We start from the raw sequence: 23,998 nt of genomic DNA on the forward strand, positions 1-23,998 counted from the left end.
GCCAATCAAGAGGTACAAATAATATTCTGTCATAGGACGGGGCATCGCTAAATTTAATTAACATTTGGTCATTATGTAAAAAAGATATTCAGACAAAGATTTGTTAAAGGAAAACAATGAAAAATGTGTTGATTTGTTGCTATAATGATAAGAATTCAAATAACAAAGATTCAACTAGTGAGCGATCTTGAGCTCGACTAGTCAGAGACCAGAAGAGCTTATGCGATAGTACTATCTCCGTCGTCCGTCCGTCTGTCTGGTAATATTTATGCAAAATGTTACTCCTCGTACAGTTTTGGTTTGATTTAGATATAACTTGGCACACAGTAAATTGATTGATTGATTGTATATTGTTTAACGTCCCTCTCCAGAATTTTTCACTCATATGGAGACACCACACTACACTAAGATAGCTACTCCTCCTACAGTTTAAGTTTGACTACAATATTACTTAGCCAATGTGTAGATTTCACTATGATATATAATTCTGTGTACCGGTATTTGAATTTCGATTTATTATGTTGCCGTGGTTGCTAAGAATAGAAATTTCTGTGATATACTTTCAAAATGCTACTCCTCCTACAGTTTTAGTCTGATTATAATGAAATGTGGCATGCAAGTAGGCTACACTGAGATACATAATTGTCTTTTTTGATTATGATGAACGATGTTGTCATGGTTTAAAATTTTATTAAAAAACTACACCCACAATTGTAGTCTTATCGCAATCTTGCAACTTAAATAGACTTAATCAAGAATCATTATTCCATTTATTGCTGTTGTAAAGTTTCAAGTCCCAACTGCCACTTTTCTCTTCTTTTTTTATAAGTACAAACCAGTAGAGCTTCAGTACTTCTGGTTATACATGTATATTGGGTAATGCTCGCCAATTGCAAAGCAAACCTGAGAATTAACTAAAATTCAAAATCAAAATACTGAGACATTGAGTAGGAAATTTAGTTACTCTCTAGTATCTTCATCAACACTACTCTTACTAGTAAGGGTCTTTTCTCCTTCCCTGTATTTTGTTGAGACACTCAAGTTATGTTAGAGCAATGGAGCAGGCAAGGAATAGACTAATTATAAACAGGTGGGAAGCAAAACAGGTATTTTAAATGGAAGGAGGGGGATTATCATGCATTCCAATTTTATAGGAAAACCAGTAGAATTGTATCACTCAGATAGAACGCACTTGTCAGAGTTAGGGAATTTAATTTTCCTCACAAACATTCAGGGAGCCTTGGGATATTTTTCCGGGTGGCCCGATGGGGTAAAAGCGAAGAATTTTCCGGTGAATAATAAAATACGCCTATTCAGTCCATAGAATTGAGTATTCCTTTTGGCAGAGGCACATTGGACTTCTTAAAGGTTCCTACCCCCGACATGTGGCGGTGGGAGATGTGATTGTGCGTTTGCAAATGCACACATTCATCACGTGCCCATATAGCCATATCGTCACCTTCAAGTTGGTTGAGAAATATGATGTTGAGAAATATGATGTTGACTGTTGTTACGACAATTTAAAGTAAAGATATGTACGTATATTAAATTAAATGTTAAAATGTCGGTAGCATGATTGTGTAGAACCCAGCATGCTACTTGCCGTTTCGGACGACACATTAAATGTTGTTGTAGGGGTTCAGCCCTGTTTTCTGGCTGCCCCAAAGTTGATGTTGAAATACATTTATCTGACCACTGTGGCCAAAATCTGCCATACAATAAAAAATAAACATTAAATGTTTTTATTAATTCTAAAAAATACATCAGCAATGTTACAAATACAAGCATAGGGCTTGTGTATGCATATCATTGAAGTCTGGGTAGGATAAGGCATTGCTATCTATGATGATTGTAGAATATAATAATGTCAAAAAAGAAAAACAAGTTCAAAAACCGAAGAAACTAAATATCGCTTTAAATATCGTTCCAACAATAGTCCCTAATATCTGAGAAAACAGTCCTCCACTTTGTTCATTTGCACGAGTTCTGGACCTTTCTTCATTCATCAGACGTTGCACTTCTTCTTTTGTGTATGTTTTTTCTTTGCTCTTTGAGTTTTCTATTTTTTTCTTTCATCTTCTCTTATCATCTCTTCCACTCGTTGAAAAATGTCGTTGCTATAGTATGACCGACCATTGTCCTGTCCCATTTTCTCGATCATTGACAGTATATGTCGTACTTCTTTCTCACGGTCTTCCTGTTGCCCTTTGTATCCAATGGCAGTATATCGTCCTTGTATTTCATGAAGTAGAATTTTTAGGTTTGAACTTTTATTCATCGTGCTGACAAAGTCCTCAATAGTCATATCGTCATTTTCTAATCTATCTTTCTCAGTAAATACTACAATCATGAATTTTTTCGCTTCTTCTCCAAAAACTTTCATGAATAAATCAACGGTCTTTTGTTCTTCCTCAGTAAATCTTCCAACTTGAACAACTAATATTATAGCATGAATACCAGGAGATGTAAGAAAGTAGCATTGAGATATTTCTCTGAGAACTTCCATTGCTGTTCGATTTGTATCAAATAGTCCAGGAGTATCAACAACGACCAGTTTTTTACCGAATCTCTCTGATTCATTGTATTCTGTTTTGGTTGTGACTGATGTTGCAGAGACTTTAGTCTTGAATGCATTAAATTCTAATATGGTGTTGCCAGTGGTACTTTTTCCAACGCCTGTCTTACCGATTAGTAACATTCGCACCTCGTCATCTATTTCTGTAACAGGAATTTAATATTTTAACTTAGCTCTCAGTCTCAGTATCTTTATATTTCAGAAATACAAAACAGTTTTATAGAATTCTGTCTGTAGTTTTGACTTCAAACTATTAAAGAATACAAATTAATTACAATTAGTATGTACTCAAAATCAGCAAAGATGAAAAAGTAAGTTTATTTATAGTTAAAGAAATCAAAGTACTAGTAGTTTATACAATGTAGGTGTGATTTTGACTTCATTTCAATGAAAAGTAATAAATCATATTTTGAATGAACTCAAACGTTTAGAAATTTATTATTTTACACGTCACAATACAAAGTTTACTATTCAATGATTGTAATCAGTACATAATGTGACACATCTTTCTACTTCCTTTTTCTCCAGGGACTTCTATTCCCTTTTTGTTCGTGGTAACGCTTCGTGTAAATTAATTTTCTAGCAAGTAGTACAACGAACGTATACCACTCGTGAAGCGTGTGTTTCGGATTAATAGCACGTTTCAGTGTCTATACTGGAACACAAAAGTACTTTAATAGTAGTTAGTTTAATATATATTTTATTCATATAGAAACTTAAATAGTAGTTAGTAGTGTATAAACTTGTGACCAAGCAATCAAAATTCGTCTTCAACCAAGTATTGGATTTTGTTAACGAAATTTTTTATGTTAAAATCAATATTCGTTCAGAAAACAGTTTACTTACAGTGGTAAGAATATAATTTTACGCTTCTTGCTCAATCCGTTAAATCGACGATCAATTTGATTTATTTTGCACAAATTATTAAAATTGTTTTCATTGTACCTTTAATCTTATCTTCAACATGTTCAATATATAACACAATACAATATACAAAAAGGAATGAATATGATACACTAAATATTTGAAGGAAAACTGGACAAATAATCTCATTAACATCAAGATTGTGTAATTTCTTTGAGGACATTTTTTAAATCCCCTTTTGATAGCAGGTATGAAAATCGTTTTCGCCAATCTGTTCAATCATTTTCAAAATACTTTTGACTTCCTTGTCATGGTCCGTCATATTACCATGGAAACCGATAGCAATAAATCTTCTATCTATATCTTTGATGAGCTTTTTGATATTGGAGTTGTCATCCATAGTATTGATGTATTCTTCTATGGTCATATTTTCATCATCCAATTTATCTTTACCAGTAAATACCACAATCATACACCGCTTAACTTGTTGACCAAAGTAGTTCAAAAGAAAATCAACACTCCTTTGTTCTTCATTAGTGTATCTCCCAATTTTTAAAACTAATAATAAAACATGAATGGCTGGAGAACCATGGTCTATCATATCTGTGAATTTTTCGATTTCAGCAAATGTGTCATTAATTGTAGTGCCTGTATCAAAGAGTCCCAGTGTATCAATAACAACCAAGCATTTATTAAATCTCTCTGATACAGCATATTGAGTCTCTGCTGTTTTCGACGTTGCAGCTGTTGATGTAAAAAACGTATTGGTGCCAAGAATTATGTTTCCGGCAGTACTCTTTCCTACACCAGTTTTTCCGACATTTCTTTGGCACTTTCTAAATTAAAAAAAAGATTTTTCTTGTTGATGTATATCTCCATTATTTTCCAATTAAAAGCAGGGTTCTCCATCATTTGAGATTTTACTGTGTTACAGAGTTTACGCGAAGCACTAAAATTTCGCGGCATTTTCGCGATCAAATTCGCAAATGAATCACTATTCATCATAATTACAAAAGAATACATTACACACTTCTTTTAAAAATTACTAATTCGTTACTAATTCGTTACACAAACAGTATGGTCATATATATTGATTGATGTAAAATCACGTGTTCTGAAAAACAGAGGAAATTCTGGTTGATACAGTCGAACAACATGTATTTACCATTTTGAAAGTAAATTTACCGTGATTTTTGTCAGTTTTCTTGATTGAATAAAATTATTATCGAATAACCAAAAAAAAAAAAAAAAAGAAGAAAATTCAGAATAGTTAAGTATACTTTTATGAGCTCCTTGAAAAATTAAAACAATTTATTTACATCAATTAAATGATTTCGGTCAATAGTTATGTTTGACTTACCGCAGTACCAACATAATTCTAGAGCCTCGGATCTATAAAAGACACAAAATAGTACAATGTATTTTGATGCAACTACCACTTTACTGTAATATAGAAGTGTGAAAACAAATTATTTGCCTTTGTTCCTTCATGCGTAAAGTCCGGCGAGGGTCTAGGAGATAATTGATTATGCAAGTTGAAGCCCTAATAAAGTGCTCTACCTGTTATAATTGAAGACGGTAGGATTGTTTGATTAAAGTTTCAATTAGATAGAATTTATGTGTTTTGAACTTCTGGTTATCACAGCTCTTACTGTGTCCGCAAAATTTTTACTGTGTCGCACGCATAAAATTTGAGTCATTACTGTGTCGGACAAAATTTTACTGTGTCGGGAGCAACACAGTAAAACAGCTCATGGAGAACCCTGTAAAAGAATAGGCTTTTATAAGTTAACGTTAACTTCGATCAGAAAAGTGAAATACCGTTAACCAAGGGACCAATGGTTCACATCACTCGCCTGAGGACTTAAGCTAGAAAGTGAAAATCAGTTCAGTTTTCATGAGTGATCCTCTTTAACATATCAGGGCAAGGATGCATGCTTTGGATGAAAAATCCTGAATAACCACTAACTGAAGATGCTTCCGTATACATATATTACTAGTCATGGCTTTAAATGATTTTTACGCTTTTCATTTGAATTCCATTGTAAAAGTTTGATCTGTATTGTGGCCCCGCCCCATCCCAATGAGGTCGTAAAATTACCAAGCTTGAATCTACACTAACAGGTGATGCTTCCATATGAAATATAACTTATATTAAAATACTATCTATAATTATATATTACAATTATGGTTGCGCTGCTCTCGAGGAGATTTTAAACGATTTTTCCTATATATTCGTATGTAAAATTTAGATCGCCCATTGTGTCCCACCCTACTTCCAGGGGTCATGATTTGAAAAAAATTTTAAATAAACATTACCCGAGAATGCTTCCACAAAAATATATGCACGAATAATCATTGCTTTATTTTTCTAGTGGAGAAGAATTTGAAACTTAGGGTTTTTCCTTTATATTCCTATGTAAAAAAATGATTGCACATTGTGGCCCCACCAATACCCACTACAGTCGTTATCTGAACAAACCTGGCCTAAATATAAAAATGATGCTTCCAATTAAGAAATACGCACGCTAACTCTCGATTCCCGCCTACATTTTGCAACCATTTAATTCAATATAAATGGCAATTTGTCAATTCTTTGTTCAAAAAACAGTTCAAAGGAAATTAATGAACTGTCATAATACAACCACTAAATAGGAAATTAGCCATACCTCTAGCTCTTGAAAAAAGAGGGGGGTATACGAAATTTTCCATTGAAATCGGACATTCAGGCATAACCATATTTTGAAATAGTCTCGGATATGATTAAATGTTCCTTATACCTTTTCTTATGTTTTAGGCAAATAAAGGAAATATAAATTTATAAATAAAATATAATGTTTCAGTTGTAAATCGGTTTGGAATTGGTGGTAAATAAGCATTTTTGTGGATTTTTGTCAATAAACATATGTCTCCCCCCCCCCCCCGTATCACACAAAAAGCTTTGGTATGAAATTGTGAAATAACAGTCCATATTATATCCCTAAAAAAGGAATTTTTGTGACAAGGGGGGATAGATGTTTTAAAAATATTTTCCGTTTTCCGTTGCTTTCTATAGTTAAAAAACACAAGTTTCACCAAAATTTGAGAGTCATCTCTTTTTGTTTTCCCAAATAAGTATTTTTTTTAATTATAATCCATATAATTAGTTGTTATGTAAAATTTCGTTGCAAAAGTTCAATGGATTCTCGAGATATAATGCGGAAACGAAAGTGTTATAACAGACAGAATTTGCGAATTTATTACCTTGACCTATGACCTCCTGACCTCAAATTCAATAGGGTTCTTATTTAGTCCATAGGGAGTTACTATGCAAAATTCCATTGCGAAAGTTTAAAGGATTCTCGAGAAATCGTGTGGAAACGAAAGCGTTACAGACAGACAGAAAGACGGACAGACGGACGGACGGATGGTCAGACAGACCCAAATTAACATCCCCCAAGCAGGGGACAAAAATTCATCGAATATGTCAACTTTTGAAAATTGACTTGGAGGAGGGCGGGAGAACACTACTATCGTTCCCAATTCTTTTATAGATTTCACTGATCATGCTTTTGTTGCGCTTGAGATTTTAAAAGATTTTTCTAAGCATGACTTTGATCCCATTGTTATGCCCCCGCCCAACCCCGGGGTCATGCCTTGAACAATTAACTTGAATCTACTCTACTTGAAAAATAGAGTCAGGGTAAATATGATTAACCCTGACTTTGCTGGTCATGCTCTGAGATTTTTCAAGATATTTTCTATATATTTCTGTGTACAACTTTCATTCCCTGTTTTGGCCCAGCCCTAAGCCCGGAGGTCATAATTTGAACAAATTTGAATATATATTCTATATACTATGTATGAAGCTTTCACTTATTTCATTTTTTTTCTGGCCAAGTTGTTCTTGAGCAGGTTTTTAAAAGATGCATTAAAATGAAAATAATTTCATTTTTAATTGTTTTCTGTGTGATAACTCTTTAAAGTTAGGTGAGTTATTCTTGATCATTCAACCGGAATGTTAATTTCGGCAGGTAAAAGTTCAGTAGCCTAATATGCTTCGTGCGGCTGTCTTTGTGTTGACCTCAGTGGATGGGGACTATTGAAATTTATTAACATGCGAGGGCTCTTGTCGTTTGTTACTCTCTAAGGTGAATGTATGAGCCGATGGTAGAGAGTTGCCTCGTGTACGAGGGTTGATCCAAAAGTTCGTGGAATTTCTTTCTAAAATTCTATCGTAATTTGATGAAGGCAAACAATAGGCATATTTATAATAAAGAGTCATAATGCAACAATATTTTAAATCTATTAGATAGCTTTAATAAATATTTTACAATTTCATTTCAATTTAGATGTAAATATAATGAATCACTTTTCGTTTGTTGGGTTTCCAGGGACATCAAAGATGGTTGGAAACGTTGGATAATTATGCTCAACGGGCTTCGCAAATTATCCAAAGTTACTTTTTATCGCCAGTAATGCAAATTATCCCGATTTTCCGACTACAGTGTATCGTTGATGCAAAGAGAATTTATTACTTATTCTAATACGATTATTGCCAAGATCAAAGAAATGCTGCGGACATTATTCTCTAACAAATCAAGAACGTCATAAAAAAATTATCAGATCAGAAACATATATCAAACCCGTGCAGCTGAAATATACATTTGATGTAAGAATGAAATACTTATTTAAACCACATTGATGTAAAAGTTGTGTGAATCAGATGTGGATTTTCATAAATTCTAAAGAACTTTTAGACAATTTGAAATCACAAGAATTTTTCAAAATCAACAGCTTAAAAAATTAAGACTTTTCAACTTTATACACAACCATTCCCCACGATAAATTAAAGTCCAGGCTTTTGATATCATTGACAGCTGCTTTTTCAATAAAAATGGAACTCGTAAATTTACTTACCTGGTCATTGGTCATTTGCTAAATTACTTTGTTAAAACACATTCTGATTGCACACACAAGTACTCTGAAGTTGACATCAAAAAGATGCTTTGGTTTCTGATTGACCAGGTATTCCAACAATCTATTAGAATTCCCATGGGTAACAGTTGCGCTCCGTTATTGCAGACCTATTTTATATTCATATGAAGCAGAATTTGTGCAAAATCTAATGTGTGAAAGTATATCGACGACGTGTTGTCAATTAACAATGGTAAATTCCATTCCTACGTCGATACGATATATCCTGGTGAGCTTGGGATAAAAGATGACACAGAGTCTGAAAAATCTGTTGAATACTTGGATATTTTATTTGAAGAAAACATTAATGTAATCTAACAACCAAGCTATATGATAAACTGATGACTTTAAGTTTTCTATCGTCAACTTCCCTTACTTATGCAGCAATATACCTTCATTACCTGCATACGGAGTCTCAATGCTCTACGTATGAACAATTTCTAAAACGAGGTAAATTATTAACAAGCAAGTTGATGAAACAAGAGTATCAACAGTCTTGTTTAAAGTCATCATTTCGTTCTTTCTATAAAATGACCTTGTCAGCAAATACAATTTATCATTGAGACAAATGCTGACTGTCGTTTTTCATACTTAATGTTAGTATATTATTTATACACTGAATTCACGACGGATTTTCCCGTTATTTCCCCATCATGACAAGGAGCACATGGCGGGTGTGACCAGTCAGCAGGGGATGCTCACTCCTCCATGGCACCTGATCCCACCTCTGATGTTTTGGAGGACCGTGTTTGCTCTGCTCCAACTTTGTATTGTTTTATCGACTTTGATATTGAATACTGTTCGTTATCTTCATACATGTATGCTTCTTCATGTAGTAGAGTAGAAATAAAGTCCTTGTTGTCATGAATGATGCAGAATAACCTCCGAGGTCGAGAAATGTTGTTTGAAACATAAAAGCCGAGGACTTTATTTCTTAAGTAATATTGTCTGCATCAAAAGCGACTTAGTTATAATAGTATATATATATGCATATTTCTGCAAATATAATAAAGTGCAAGTCACTTGATTTATTTCATGAATTTCATTAATTGAAACCAATACATGTAGAATCTCTCTGCTAAAATATGAAGTCACAATGTTTCCTTAACTTAATTGCACCTCAATGTCAGCTTATAATATTTTATGTCATTCCTAATGTCACCCGTTCTATATATTGTCTACGTTTCTTTAACGTGCAAAAAGTACATTTCGATGACACTACCAAGTGATTCAACAAAAACAGGTGATACATAATCTAAGGTATACTATTCAGGCAACTTATTATGATGGATTTTTTTTTAATGAATAAAGTCTGTTTTATCACTATCACCTCCCCACTTTCTGCTGTTCTTTTAAACTCCTACTTTATCCAACCATAAAAAATTACTGTTTTTAAAAAATTAAAACTTGCACATCATTATCCCAACTTTTTAAAATTGCTGTTAAATGCATTTTCAGCAGTGAAAGGACATCCCAGAATATGCATGTTGAGATTGTTTACAAACCTGAATATCTCTTTGAGCAATGTTGATCTTCGTTTCCTTCAAGTGATGAAAAAGCATAATTATAATAAAAAATATCATTTTACGTAAAAACCAGAAGTCTCTGTTGAGACTGTAGCTCTACTGGTTTGTGCTTATAATAAAGGAAGAGAAAATTGGCGGTTGGGAGTAAAACAATTACAAAAAAACAAACTAGAATAATGATCCTTAATTAAGTCTCTTTTTGTGACAAGATTGAAATAAGATTACAGCTGTTGGGATAGCTTTAAATAAAACTTTACAGATTTCTCAATTTTAGTTACCATGAAAACATCATCAAAAACACATGACTGATAATTATGTATCTCAGTGTAGTCTACTTGCATGCCAAATTATATCATTATCAGACTAAAACTGTATTTGGTATACTGTAGTATTTCACATAAATTTCTATTTTTAGTAACCACGGCAACATCGTTCAACAAAAAAAAAAAAAAAAAAAAACCCTGATATACAGAATATTTGTTTCTTAGTTTTGTCTAATTGTGTACCAAATCATGTTGAAATCAGACCAATCTGAAGGAGGAGTAGCAATTTAAAAGTATTTCACAGAGAATTTCTATTTTTAGTAACCATGGCAACACCCTTTTAGAAATCAAAAACCGATACAAAGATTTATGTATCTTAGAGTAGTCTACTTGTATGCCAAGTTATATTGAAATCAGACCAAAACTGTAGGAAGAGTAGCATTTTAAAAGTTTTCACAAAAAATTCTATTTTTAGTAACCACGGCAACATCGTTAATCGAAATGAAAAACCGATAAACAGATTTATACGAAAGCCCAGAAGGCCCATTCGAGATTCAAGTTTCGAATTACGAGATTCGAAATTCGAGATTCGAAATTCGAGTTTCGAAATTCAAGATCCAAACTAACCAATCAAAAGCGGGTTCAACATTTGAATACTCCTCTTTGTTACGTTTTACGTTTTTACTATCAAGAAATCGTTGAATATATTTATAACAAATGGATCATTTGCTAAAATGATAATGCAAGAAAAAATGTTTTATGTATTAAAACGAAACAAAAATAAAATTTGGATTACATTTTGAAAAAAAAAAACAACATATAATCTTATTTTTTTCTAATTAAACAAAATAGTAAATATGTATATATGGAATATTATATGGTCTTATCGTTGACTTGCGGACCAAGTAAGTCAACTATTTTTTTTTTATCAGATCATTGCTGAAGGAGATATTGCATTTGACTAAAATTAGATATGAAATATTATGAATCGTATATGGCGACGCACTTTGATAAAATTACGCACTTTAAAATTTTGGGACAAAATCAACGCACTTTGAAATTTTTTTTCAAAGTGTGTTAAGTTTGGGACCAACTCAACGCACTTTGAAATTTTTTTTCAAAGTGCGTTAAGAGTCTACATCAATATATTTTTCCATGGAGACACTTAACTCACTTTGAAAAAAAAAATTAAGTCATATATTAGTAATGGAAAGATTGTATTTGTTATTTATCTTTCAAAAAACTTATGAATTGATTTACTCCCTTCGAAAAAAGGAGAAGACGGGTAGAAGATCCCTCAGTCCAAATCTTTATCTTTCCAATACATAGATGTCGGTAACAAACGGGGGAGGGGAGCGATAAACCCCGAAAGGGTAAACTGCACTTTCAATGCTTATATGATGTATATACCTTTCAAAATAAGTGGGGGGCTTAGCCCTTCTCCCCTGGCCCTTCGCCCGGTCTCGGTGTCTATCCTTTACCCAAAACGTATATGTATTTACATAACTTGTATGACGTTGAAAACTTTCAATAATATTAAATGAGTTAATGAAAACAGATAAAAACTAGAAATTTTTAAGTACAGTAAAACGTATGAGAGAGAGAGAAAGAATTTTCATACTTTTGAACAATCAAATTGCCCCCCTTTTATTATGATAAATACTAAGTTGTTTAAAGCTGCATGTTCACTGTTAGTGCCATCTTCGCTAGCCAAGGATTTCTAGAGAGAAATCAGGAGAGTAGCGTATCAGAAACCCTTGGTTATCGAAGATGTGTTAGTGCTCCCCTTTACATCTACTTATTAAAGACTAGAATTTTTTTTTAAAAGAAACGAAATAATAATATTAAACAATCGTCACTCTTTTATTTTCAAGACCCTTTTCCCTTTTATTTGTCTTTATCATAAGTGACTTTATCATTTAAAAAAAGTTATCCAAAGAAGGTTTATTATTTATCATACCGATTATTTGTAAGAATATTGATCAATCTTTACATTTTTTTAGTGCGATATTAACGCACTTTGAAAAAAAAAATTTTAAAGTGCGTTAGCTTGGTCCCAAATTCAACGCACTTTGAAAAAAATTTTTCAAAGTGCGTAATTTTTCAAAATGCGTTGTAACAATCGTATCTACACTGCACAGTAATTCAAGGGTATATATTTCATATGTATTTCATTACATTAATAAAGGGTAAATTTGTGCAGTGAGACTTGACTGCTGAATCGAACTGTAGCGTTATAAGGTTTCACGAGTATATTTTAGTCTTTGGCCATAACGCTTTGGTCAGAGACTAAAATATAAAACTATAACGCTATTATAGTTCTGCATCTTATTTAAACTCATCTTCTTTTTGAAATAAGATAAAATAAATGCCGCATTTATTTTAATTCATATTGCAAACCTATATTGTAGTTATGATTTTTAATTAATTCAAGAAATCAAAGCCGTAGATAAAGATAAGTAATCAAATACTTAATTTCTATGTATTTCCCCATTCAGGAAAACGAACGCGATTTTTGTTTATCAATACTACGTCGCCTTTCAAGTTTCAAGCCTTTCAATGTGTTTGGTAAAATGGGCAGTTGGGGTGGGTAGGGTGGGCTTATCGTTAATCTTTAGACACTTGACACTTATTTATAACTTTATTTGTATGTCTTCAACACCATAAATAAAGTATACAATACAAAAATATATATATGCCTGATATATGTATTCTATTTAAAATATTTAAGAAGCCATAATATAAAATGAAGTATATCTCGCTGATCAAAAATCCAATGATTATTCAAATTTCCTTCTAATATATATTACACTCTTTCTTGCATTGTAATTTAATTAAATGCCTCATTTGTTATAAATATATTAAACGATTTCTTGATAGTAAAATCAAATAAGGGGACTAATCAAATCTTGAACCCGGTTTTGATTGGTTAACCTGGATCTTGAATCTCGAAACTCGAATTTCGAATCTCGAATTTCGAATCTCGCATTCTGAACCTTGAATCTCGAATGAGCCTTCTTGGCTTTCGTAGATTTATGTATCTTAGTGTTGTCTACTTGTGTGCCAAGTTATATTGAAATCAAAACAAAACTGTGGGAGGAGTATTATTTTAGACGTATTTCACTGAAACTTCTATTTTTAGTAACGACGGCAACAGCGTTCATCGAAATGAAAACTGATATACAGAATTATGAATATTAGCGTAATCTACTTGTGTGCCAAGTTATATTGAAATCAGACCAAAACTGTAGGAGGAGTAGCATTTTGAAAAATTAGTTACAGACAGACAGATGGACAGCTAGACGGACGCATTACTATCACATAAGCTCTATTGGTCTCTGACCAGTAGATCTAAAAATCAATGTAAGTATAAAATCTTATTAATTGATATAGATATTAAATGGTCTGCATGAAAAGCAATGAAAAATTAACAACTGATCACCATTTCTTGCTTCACAGCTTGATGACGAAATTTCATACATAGTGACAGAAAGGAGGAAGATGTACATGTAAATGGTTTTCAGCCTCATTTCTTCTGGTGAATTCTGAAAAATAATAATAATGGAAATAGAGTTGAATATCATTTGGAACAATTAATGAAAGTACTAGAACACAATGTATATAGAAGATCATTGAAAGAGTTTCAGAAACAAAAAATAACTAGAAATATGTCCATAGGACATGAATGCCCCGCCGAGGGTATATTAGAAATGGAACATGAAAATTTGTTTAACTGTATGAAATTTGATCAGAATATCTTGAATAGTGATGCAGTTGAATTGCTTACATTAGTATGTATGAGCATATGAAGTTTGACACTAATTTCTTTAAAATGAGGTCAAGATCAAGGAAATACCGAGGTCTTTTTGTTGATGCAATTGAAAAGCACCCATCAGCATATGAAGTTGAAAAAATATTGTGGATGGTTTATTTAAAACTGACTTAAAACCAATTTGATAAAATTGAGGTCAAGGTCAAATGAAGACCTATTTAAAAAAAATTGATGCTGTTGAATTTCTTTCATCATATGTATAGGCATATGAAGTTTGGCACTAATTTAGGAAAAGTGAGGTCAAGGGCAAGAAAAAGCCAAGGTCAAAAATGCAGTTGACTATCTCATCGATTTGTTTCAACATATGAAGTTTGATAATAATATTTTGAATGATTTCTTTAAAACTGACTTGAACACAGTTTGATAAAAGTGAGGTCAAGGTCAAATGAAAGGTCAAAGTCAAAATCGTTTTATGCAGTTGAATTCTTACTTTAGTATATATCAGCAAATGAAGTTTGACACTGATTTTAGGAAAAGTGAGGTCAAGGTTGAAGGAAAAGTGAAGGTAAAAAATGTTGATGCAGTTGAATATCTCTCATCAATTTGTATCAACATATGGAGTTTGATAAAAATATATTGAATGATTTATTTAAAACTGACTTTAACACAATTTGATAAAAGTAAGGTCAATTAGGTCAAAGGAAAGGCAAGGTAAAAAAATGTTGATGAATTTGAATAGCTCTGATCAGTATTTATGAGCTTATGACGTTTGATAAAAATATCTTGGATGGTTTCTTAAATACTGAGCTAAACACTAATTAAAGAGACGTGAGGTCAAGGTCAAAGGAAAGGTAAAAAAATGTTGAAGTAGTTGAATAGGTCTCTTCAATATGTATCAGATTATGAAGTTTGATAACAATATCTTGAATGGTATCTTTAAATCTGAGCAAAGCACTTATTTAAGAAAAGTGAGGTCAAGAGGTCAAAGGAAAGGTCAAGGTTAAATGATAATGCATTTGCATAGCTCTTATGAGTATGTATTAGCATGTGATGTTTGATAATACCATCTTAAACGGTATGTTTAAAACTGAGCTAAACACAAATTTAAGAAAAGTGAAGTCAAGATCAAAGGAATGGTTAAAAAATGTTGACGCAGTTGCAAAGCTCTCATCAATTTCTATCAGCAAGTGACGTTTGATGAAAATATCTTGGATAGTTTCTTTGAAACTAAGCTTTGAACAGAGCTAAACGCAAAGTGTGACGGAAGGGCAGAAGGACAGAAGGACGGAAGACGGACATGATAAACACTATATGCCCCGTCCATATTCATGGCGGGGCATAAAAATGCTATACAATATTTCAATATGAATAAACTATTAGGATTCGCGAGGGAGCTTGAGATGTGTGATGTAATTAACCACATGTTGTTCACAGCAGCTCAAAGATTTCTCGAGATATCGCGTAGAAACGAAAGTGTTACAGACAGACAGACATACTGCTACACGGACGGACGGGCAGGCGAACAAAAATTAATACCACCACCTTTCGGTGGGGAAAATAAGACATAGACGTAACTATAAACAAGCTAATTCAGAGAATTCGTGTCCCCCGCTTAGGGAAAAAGTCGGCTCCCCCTGACTGAATTTGTAGAATTATTAAATGTATACATGTATACTGAAGGAAATAAAATACATGTATGTCAATATGCATATAAAGATTTGATTGCTTATTCTTTATTATGTGTATAGAAGATTATTTTATATGGAATATTTATCACACTGTAATGATGATTTTATAACCTCATAAATTTTTCATTTCACATGCTGAATACTATCATTTAGTAAAAAAAAAGTATTTAAAAAAAAAAAAAAAAAAAAAAAAAAGGTTCGACCGAGATTCGATCCCGGGACCTCTCACATTTGAAGCGAGAGACATAACCACTAGACCACGGAGTCGCATTATACAGACAGAAGTATATATGCAGAACTGAAGTCACATACATGTATATATTCATGTTTTCATGTTCGGTATTCTCAAAATTTTACACAATCCATGGTGTTTGATTTATTTAGCCTTTATTAAACAGTTATAATAGATGTAATAAGAACATAAAGTCCGCCGAGAACCTGTTTTATACGCAATAACTCTCCTCATGCCCCTGCGCTAAAAATAGCGACATGTAATACTATAAATACTAATAAAATAAACGGGGCGGGGCACTTTGAGAGGGGCGAGAGACGTCCTAGGGAGTTTTGGTATAAAATTACATTGCATAAGCTCAAAATCTTCTTGAAATATCGCCCGGAAATGATAGTGTTACACACAGAGAGAATGTATAAATTTACGACCTTGAACTTTGACCTTTGACCTCAAAATCAATAGGGGTCTTCTTTAGGCCACAGAGAGTTGTTATGTAAAATTTCATTGCGATAGCTCAAATAGTTCTAGAGATATCGTGTGGAAACGAAAGTGTTTTAACAGACAGAATTTGCTTATTTATGACCTTGACCTTTGACCTTTTGACCTCAAAATCAATAGGGGTCTTCTTTAGTCCATAGTGAGTTGCTGTGCTAACTTTCATTGCAAAAGCTCAAAGGGTTCTCGAGATATCGTGTGGAAACGAAAGCGTTACAGACAGACAGAAAGACGGACGGACGGACGGACAGACGGACGGACGGACAAACCCAAATTAATATCCCCCACTTTTCAAGCGGGGGACAAAAAGGGACTACTGACTCATTTTCGTCCCAAATTATCTTCTTTTTCCCAAGGCCTCCACTGGGAGGCAGAGAAAGGCCTCCTGTCATAAAAGCTGCTGTGAATGGGGTAAATATAATTGCTTATTTATTTTATATTTCATTTAATATATATGTATACTATGTATGCCAGTTACTAATTACATAATTAGGTGGACAAATTTAATGTATTTTTTTTTATCTATAACGAGAAAAAAAATATATAGAAGATTGGAATTGATTTCGCTCTAGAACCAAACTGAACCAGAATATATCTAATTCAAAATTTTGATATATCAGTACATAAAATGAAAATGACAAAATAATTGTTTGTTTAAAAAATGATAAACGCCCTATGCGAGGCTCGAACCAAAAACTTATCACATTTAGTGCAATGAACAGGTAGCCCATATTACTGAGCTATCACCGCATATATATAGTAGGGTTTTAGAAGTATAAAGAAACATCACATTTGTACACAAAGTTGAATTTTTTTGGAAAGAGTTCATATTTCATGGTTTGTGGGTCTTCTCTCTATTTTTTACAAAATGTATATTCGTTTCTTTGAATTAAAATGCATACATATAATGTTTCAAAATCATGGAAAAAAGACTCAGAGATAGATAAAATTTGGAGAAACGTGTTAAACAAGGGTACCGCTAAGCGGAGCATCCCCTCGCGACAGGAACTTCACCGTTAATGGAAATATCTCATGAGAGATAAATTCTCAAGAGGGACGTTAAACATGTTAAAGATTGATAGTACAACGTTTTTTGTTTAATGTCTCTCTCAGGAATTTTTTGCTTATATGAAGACTTGCTGGTGGAGAGTTTCGCATTTTTTTTTCATTTAATAGGCACTAACGGCCATTGAGCAATGAGTCGCCCACGTGGCGCAGTGGTCAGAGCGTCTGCTCTAGAGTCGCGAAGTAAGGAGTTGAACCTTACGTCGGGGGTTCGAATCCTTCTGTGGGACGTGATCTGATATATCTCTGCTAGATATAAGGGATAAAAATAAAATGTTTTTCAGCACTATTTATTATTTTAAACAAAATTAATGGGGGTGGGGGTCTTTTCAAAGAGAAAACAAATTGCATAGCATTTAAGTAGGGAGGAGGGGGGGGCATACGTAATTGGGCAGTTTCCCTTATACATGTACCTTACAGAGACATATCAGATCACGTTTGCTACATGTAAGTTTCGGTATATACCTACCTAAGTATACCTCACAGTCCCTGGCAATATGCATTTTTTTAAAATTAAAAATAATTATGTACACCAAGAAGTTGATTGACTTGTATATTGTATTTACAGCTTTCAGGAATAACGTGCACCCCAAATTCCCATACATCTGTTGGGATTTGGTAATGAAACAGCGACGTTCATCAAATTATTTTATGGACTTTGATACTGAATACTGTTCGTTATCTCCATATCCTTCCTTCCATTACTTAGCGTTCGAGATGACATGTTAATTCATACAGACTGTCTCAAAATACGCACAAATATATGACAATGCGCAAATACGAAGTAAAACTTACTGAGCGAGTCTATCGAAGCGACCCAAATTTACCGTGTGGATTAAACGGAAGTGGTATTTGTCAAGTTGTACATAAAACTTCAGTTTATTGAGGCAACCCGAATAAGTGGAAGTGAGCATTGTCAAGTCATACATAAAATTTCAGGGTTAGAAGGTAGTAAAAACTCTGTATCTTAAAAAATATTTCATCGATTAATTTGAAAATGAATAGGCTTTGTCCTTTTATAATGCCACACAGGCATGTAAAGGCTGAGAGTAGTTCATGCAAAGGTTCTCTGTAAATCTTGCCCACAAGCTGTAACAAACACACTAACACACAAACACACTAACACACACACATACGCACATTCGCGATGTTATATCCCCTCAGCAAATAGTTGCGCAAGGAGATAAAAACGTACCATTGTGTACAAAATGCCTGATTTTGCCAATTTTCAAGGTAATTTTTAGCAGATCAAAATTCAACTTTCGGGAAAATATTTTCTTTTCCTATTACACAGGAACCTGAAAAATAAAAAAATGTTAAAATTTCGTGACATGTCGAAAAAAAATTCACTTTTCAGGTACGCCCCGATTCCTGCCGAATGCCGAATGCGTTCTAATTTTCTTTCATTAATCACTCTATTATCTTCAAAAAAATATAGGAAAGTGAAAGTGCTGTAGAAAAGTTACTGCAAGAAAGATTTTGTAACGATGATGCAAATGAGAGCAGAAATCCAGAAGATGTAAATACAGACGGAGAAAACGACACAGATGAAGCTATGCATTTATCATTTAAATTATTGTATTGGTTTTTGCATTGTATGGTTTATCACAGAAAAAAAAACTGTATGTAGATCTACATGTTTTGTACAGTAGAATTTTTTCAACTACTAGTTATGGACTTTTGCGACGAGCACTGCCTTTCACACTCGACGGCTTACTTTTACATACAAAATGCCTTAAACCGCTGCCTGCCATAAAAAAGGAGGGGGGGGGGTTTACTTTTTCTGTACGTGTATGGAAGATATAGTTCACATGTATAATAACAGCTATACATATTTGCTGGAAACGTGTTGCTATTTTTACTGTCTATAATTTATGAAGAATAGTCTTATTTTGATGAAGAAAAATACAGCTTTAATATACATTTTCATAATGTGTGCGTTTTCTCCTTTTCCTATAAGTTTGGAAAGGTTGGGGGGGGGGGGGGGGTAAAAATATTTTATGAAACACCCTATGCTGTTTTACGCTAATTTTCTTATAGATGAATCATAGATCTTCTATATAACTATCATAGCTAATATGAAATGCAATCAAACCAGAGATCTTCGTGAAAATTGATTATAAATATCTAAACTACATTAAAAAATCTTACAATGTAATTGATATCGGCTTCTATGTATTTTTTTTTTTATTTCAAAGATGAAATTCAATCATCAGAAAAATGGCCAATAATGACCAATCTCTCTCAGTGGCATGCGCACAAAATAGAAATTTTGCCATTTATTTTTAGAAAATTGGATTGTCACGTGACTTCTTGTGATTTTGTCAAAACGAAAAAACAAAAAAAGGAGGGGGGACTTTTTCTGTACGTGTATGGAAGATAGTTTACATGTGTAATAGCAGTTGTACATATTTGTTGGAAACGTGTTGCTATTTTTAGTGTCTAATTCTTTGATTTATGAAGAATAGCTTTATTTTGATGAAGAAACATAGGTAATCAAAGATTTCGAAGCTCACCTCGACCAATGATATCAATTTGGGTTATGCAAATCTCACATCATATTTTCTTAACAGTTAGTATTTATTCTGACAACAATATTCAAGCAAGTTCTGTTTAAATAGGTCTTTACATTTATTGGGGATTGCCATTTTTCAAAAGAATTAATCTCATCACTCCTTTGGAAAATGCGGTTCAGATCCAACATCCGAAGCAAGTTTCCATTTTCCATCCTTAAATGCATTATCAATGCAAATTTTGTCCGGTAGGGCTTATACTTACTCGGGAATAACCTAGTTACTAATCTTGTAAATGAAGGTCAGATCCAGCAACCAAAGCAAGTCTGGTAGTGTCCATCCCTAGATGCATCATTTATGCAAGTTTGGTCCAAGTAGGTTTTATAGTTACTTGGGAATGGACCTGCTCCTAAAACTTTAACATGGTCACTGATATGGAAAATGTAGGTCACATCCAGCATCCGAAGCAAGTCTGGTAGTTTCCATTCCAAAATGCATCATTTATGCAAGTTTGGTCCAGGTAGGAATTATAGTAACTTGGGAATGGACCTGCTCCAATAACTCTATCTGGTCACTCATCTAAAAAATGTAGGTCACATCCAGCATCCGAAGCAAGTCTGGTGGTGTCCATTTCTAGATACATCAGCCATGCAAGTTTGGTCCAGGTAGAGCTTATAGTTACTTTGGAATGGACTTGCTCCAAAAACTTTAACCTGGTCACTCATCTGGAAAATGTATGTCACATCCAGCATCCGAAGAAAGTCTAGTAGTATCCATCTCTAGATGCATCATCCATACAAGTTTGGATCAGGTAGGGCTTATAAATAATTGGGAATGGACCTGCTTCAAAAACTTGAACCTGGTCACTCATCTTGAAAATGTATGTCACATCCAGCATCCGAAGCAAGTCTAGTATTGTCCATCCCTAGATGCATCATCCATGCAAGTTTGGTCCAGGTAGGGCTTATAGTTACTTGGGAATGGACCTGCTCCTAAAACTTTAACCGGGACGCCGCCGGGTGCATAGCATAAGCTCATCTCAACTAAATATACAGCTTTAATATACATTTACATAATGTGTGCGTTTTTTCCCCTCGCCCTAAGTTTGGAAAGGGGAGGTAACAATATTTTATGAAACCTCCTATGCTGTTTTACGCTAATTTTTTTTTATAGATGAATCATAGATTTTTTTATAACTATCATAGTTAAAATGAAATGCAATCAAACCAGAGATCTTCGTGAAAATTGATTATAGATATCTAAACTATATTTAAAAATCATACCTTACGATGTAAAAGATATCGGCTTTATATTTTTTTTTATTTCAAAGATGAAATTCAATCATCAGAAAAATGGCCAATAATGACTGATCCCTCTCAGTGGCTTGCGCACAAAAATAGAAATTTTGCCATCTATTTGCAGAAAATTGGATTGTCAAGTGGCTTCTCAACATTTTGTCAAAACAATTTTTTTACTCGTTCGGTCTTGTTTTATTTATCCCTTTTATTATCATTATTTTTATTTATTTCTGAATTACGATTAGTGTTAAATTTTTGTATTGATAGTCCCATTGACAGTACAGGTTTGACAAACAATCGAAGTAAACAATAGACCTTTTAGGTCAGTGTGCACCAGCTCGGGACGGTGACTTAATTAGCGTCTTTTATTTTAAATTGAAACATGAGTAGAGAAGGGAAATAGTACCGACACGTATCACATTTTATATACACAAAAGTAACAGCTTTTGAAAAAGCTTGCCAGCTGATAAAATCAATCAATATCTGCATGAGGAGTGATAAACCTTTTGAGCAATACTTTTGTGTTCTTACTTTATATTTTGAAAACCCTTTTGTAAATGAGATCCTTGATTTTATTTTACAGAAGAATCATCTTGAAGTTTACACTTCATACTAAAGAGTTGTAATTCCATTGGGAGGGGGGAGGTCTGCAAGTGGAGTCATTTGCCCTTGGATCTACCTTGAAAGCTACATTACACCTGTTATATAATACATGTATCTATAATATATGATTTAGAATCATGCATTGTAAACATTTTAAAAGATGGATATAATTAGAAATACACATTTTATAGTGTATTTATTCCACTGAAGTAAAGAGTTGTAATGTGTGTTCATTAATTTTTTTTCTTAAAAAGGTGTGTGTGTGTGTGGGGGGGGGATAGTGCCACTATCACATATTGAGAATGAAATAACTTCAATGAGAAAATTCAATTTAGGCCTTTGTGGAAAGAATAAATCCAAGATTTTCTGTATAAAATTATAAAACATAAGAATTTTGTGGCACCAGAATCCAAAAAGTTAAAATGGGAGATTTATTTAAATGAACCTAGTACAGAAGAACACTGGGAATTTTTTCTGCGGAATGCTTCAATTTGCACAAAGGACACCAAAATAATTTACTTTCAATATAGAATTCTTATGGGCTTCCTTGCCACAAATTCTTTTCTTCACAAGATAAAAATTGCTGAAAATAGTCTTTGCTCGTTCTGTAAAACAGATCCAGAAACATTGATTCATCTTTTTTTTATGAGTGTAAACATGTAATTTTTTTTTGGAAAAATTTTGAAAATTGGTATCAAGTATTTGAAAATGATTATGTAATTTCAAAACAAAAGGTGATGCTGGGTAATATTGAAAGAAGTTGTTTAGAAAATTTTCTCATCTTGTTAGGAAAAAAGTATTTGTATTACTCAAGAACTCAATGTACTATACTTAAATTTACAGAAGCTGTTAACATTTTTAAGTATTACAGGAAAATTGAAAAATATTGTGAGAGCAATTTTCATTGTAGAACTAAAATGAATAGTAAATGGCAATGTTTGATTTGATTTGTCATACATAATTCCAGTTATTACTTAAGGTGTAATTATGAAAGCTGGTATTTTGGGAAAGGTGCACAGAGTGCGTGTTGTGTGTGAGGGTGTGTGAGGGTGTGTATTTTGTTTCTTTCGTAAGTATAAACATTTTCAAAAATAAAGCATTAAAAAAAATAAAAAGGAGGGAGGGATGGTGCCACTATCATATACTGAGAATGAAATAACTTCAATGAGAAAATTCAATTTAGGCCTTTGTGGAAAGAATAAAAGATATCGGCTTCTATATTTATACCCGCACTTTCTAAAGAAAGTTCGGGTATATTGTTGTTACTCATGTCCGTCCGTCCGTCCGTCTGTCACACTTTTCTTCCCTGAACTCCTCCTACATTTTACACAGTAGCTTAATCATCTTTTGGGAGATGGTTGATGGTGTCATGTAGATGTGCAGTAAGGTTTCGGAATTTTGATTTTGCCCCGGGGGGTCAAATGGGGGTAAAAAAATGACGTTTTTTATGCTAAAAGCCCCGTCTTCCCTGATCTCCTTCTACATTTTACTCAGCAGCCTAATCATCTTTTGGGAGATGGTTGGTCGTGTCATGTAGATGTGCAGTAAGGTTTCGGAATTTTGATTTTCCCCCGGGGGTCAAATGGGGGTCGAAAAATGACGTTTTTTATGCTAAAAGCCCCGTCTTCCCTGAACACCTTCTATATTTTACTCAGCAGCCTAATCGTATTTTGGGAGATGGTTGGTGGTGTCATGTAGATGTGCAGTAAGGTTTCGGTATTTTGATCAAATGGGGGTTGAAAATGACGTTTTTTATGCTAAAAGCCCCGTCTTCCCTGAACTCCTACATTTTACTCAGCAACCTAATCATCTTTTGGGAGATGGTAGGTTTCAGAATTTTGATTTTGCCCCGAGGGGACAAATCAGTAGCCTGATCATTTTTTAGGAGAGTTAAATATTTTGAAAATTAGGTAAAACATCAACATCATAGGGTAAAAAATCATAGCATGCTGGGAAACATCTTGAATTCTTACGAGTATTGTACATGTGAAATGTGAAAGTCATATCTCTTCTCAATCCAAAGTTATAAGCAAATGCAACATTTTGAAAAGTAGGTTAAGCTTCAAGGTCAAGGTCACAGATTCATGATTTAGTTAGAAAGGTCTTATCATAGGTAATAATATACATACATGTACATGTATAATATGA

The 23,998-nt window shown here is 33.4% G+C and overlaps 1 pseudogene; it reads right to left on the reverse strand.

The window, feature by feature from the left end:
- Positions 1 to 1,797: 1,797 nt before the first annotated feature.
- On the reverse strand, positions 1,798 to 13,688 carry LOC134250250 (GTPase IMAP family member 9-like; annotated as a pseudogene).
- Between the last annotated feature and the right edge of the window lie 10,310 nt (positions 13,689 to 23,998).

Source organism: Saccostrea cucullata, unplaced genomic scaffold (assembly GCF_032062105.1).
Source record: "Saccostrea cucullata isolate Sc308-1 unplaced genomic scaffold, CSIRO_AGI_Scuc_v1 ctg2004, whole genome shotgun sequence".
Lineage (NCBI taxonomy): Eukaryota > Metazoa > Mollusca > Bivalvia > Ostreida > Ostreidae > Saccostrea > Saccostrea cuccullata.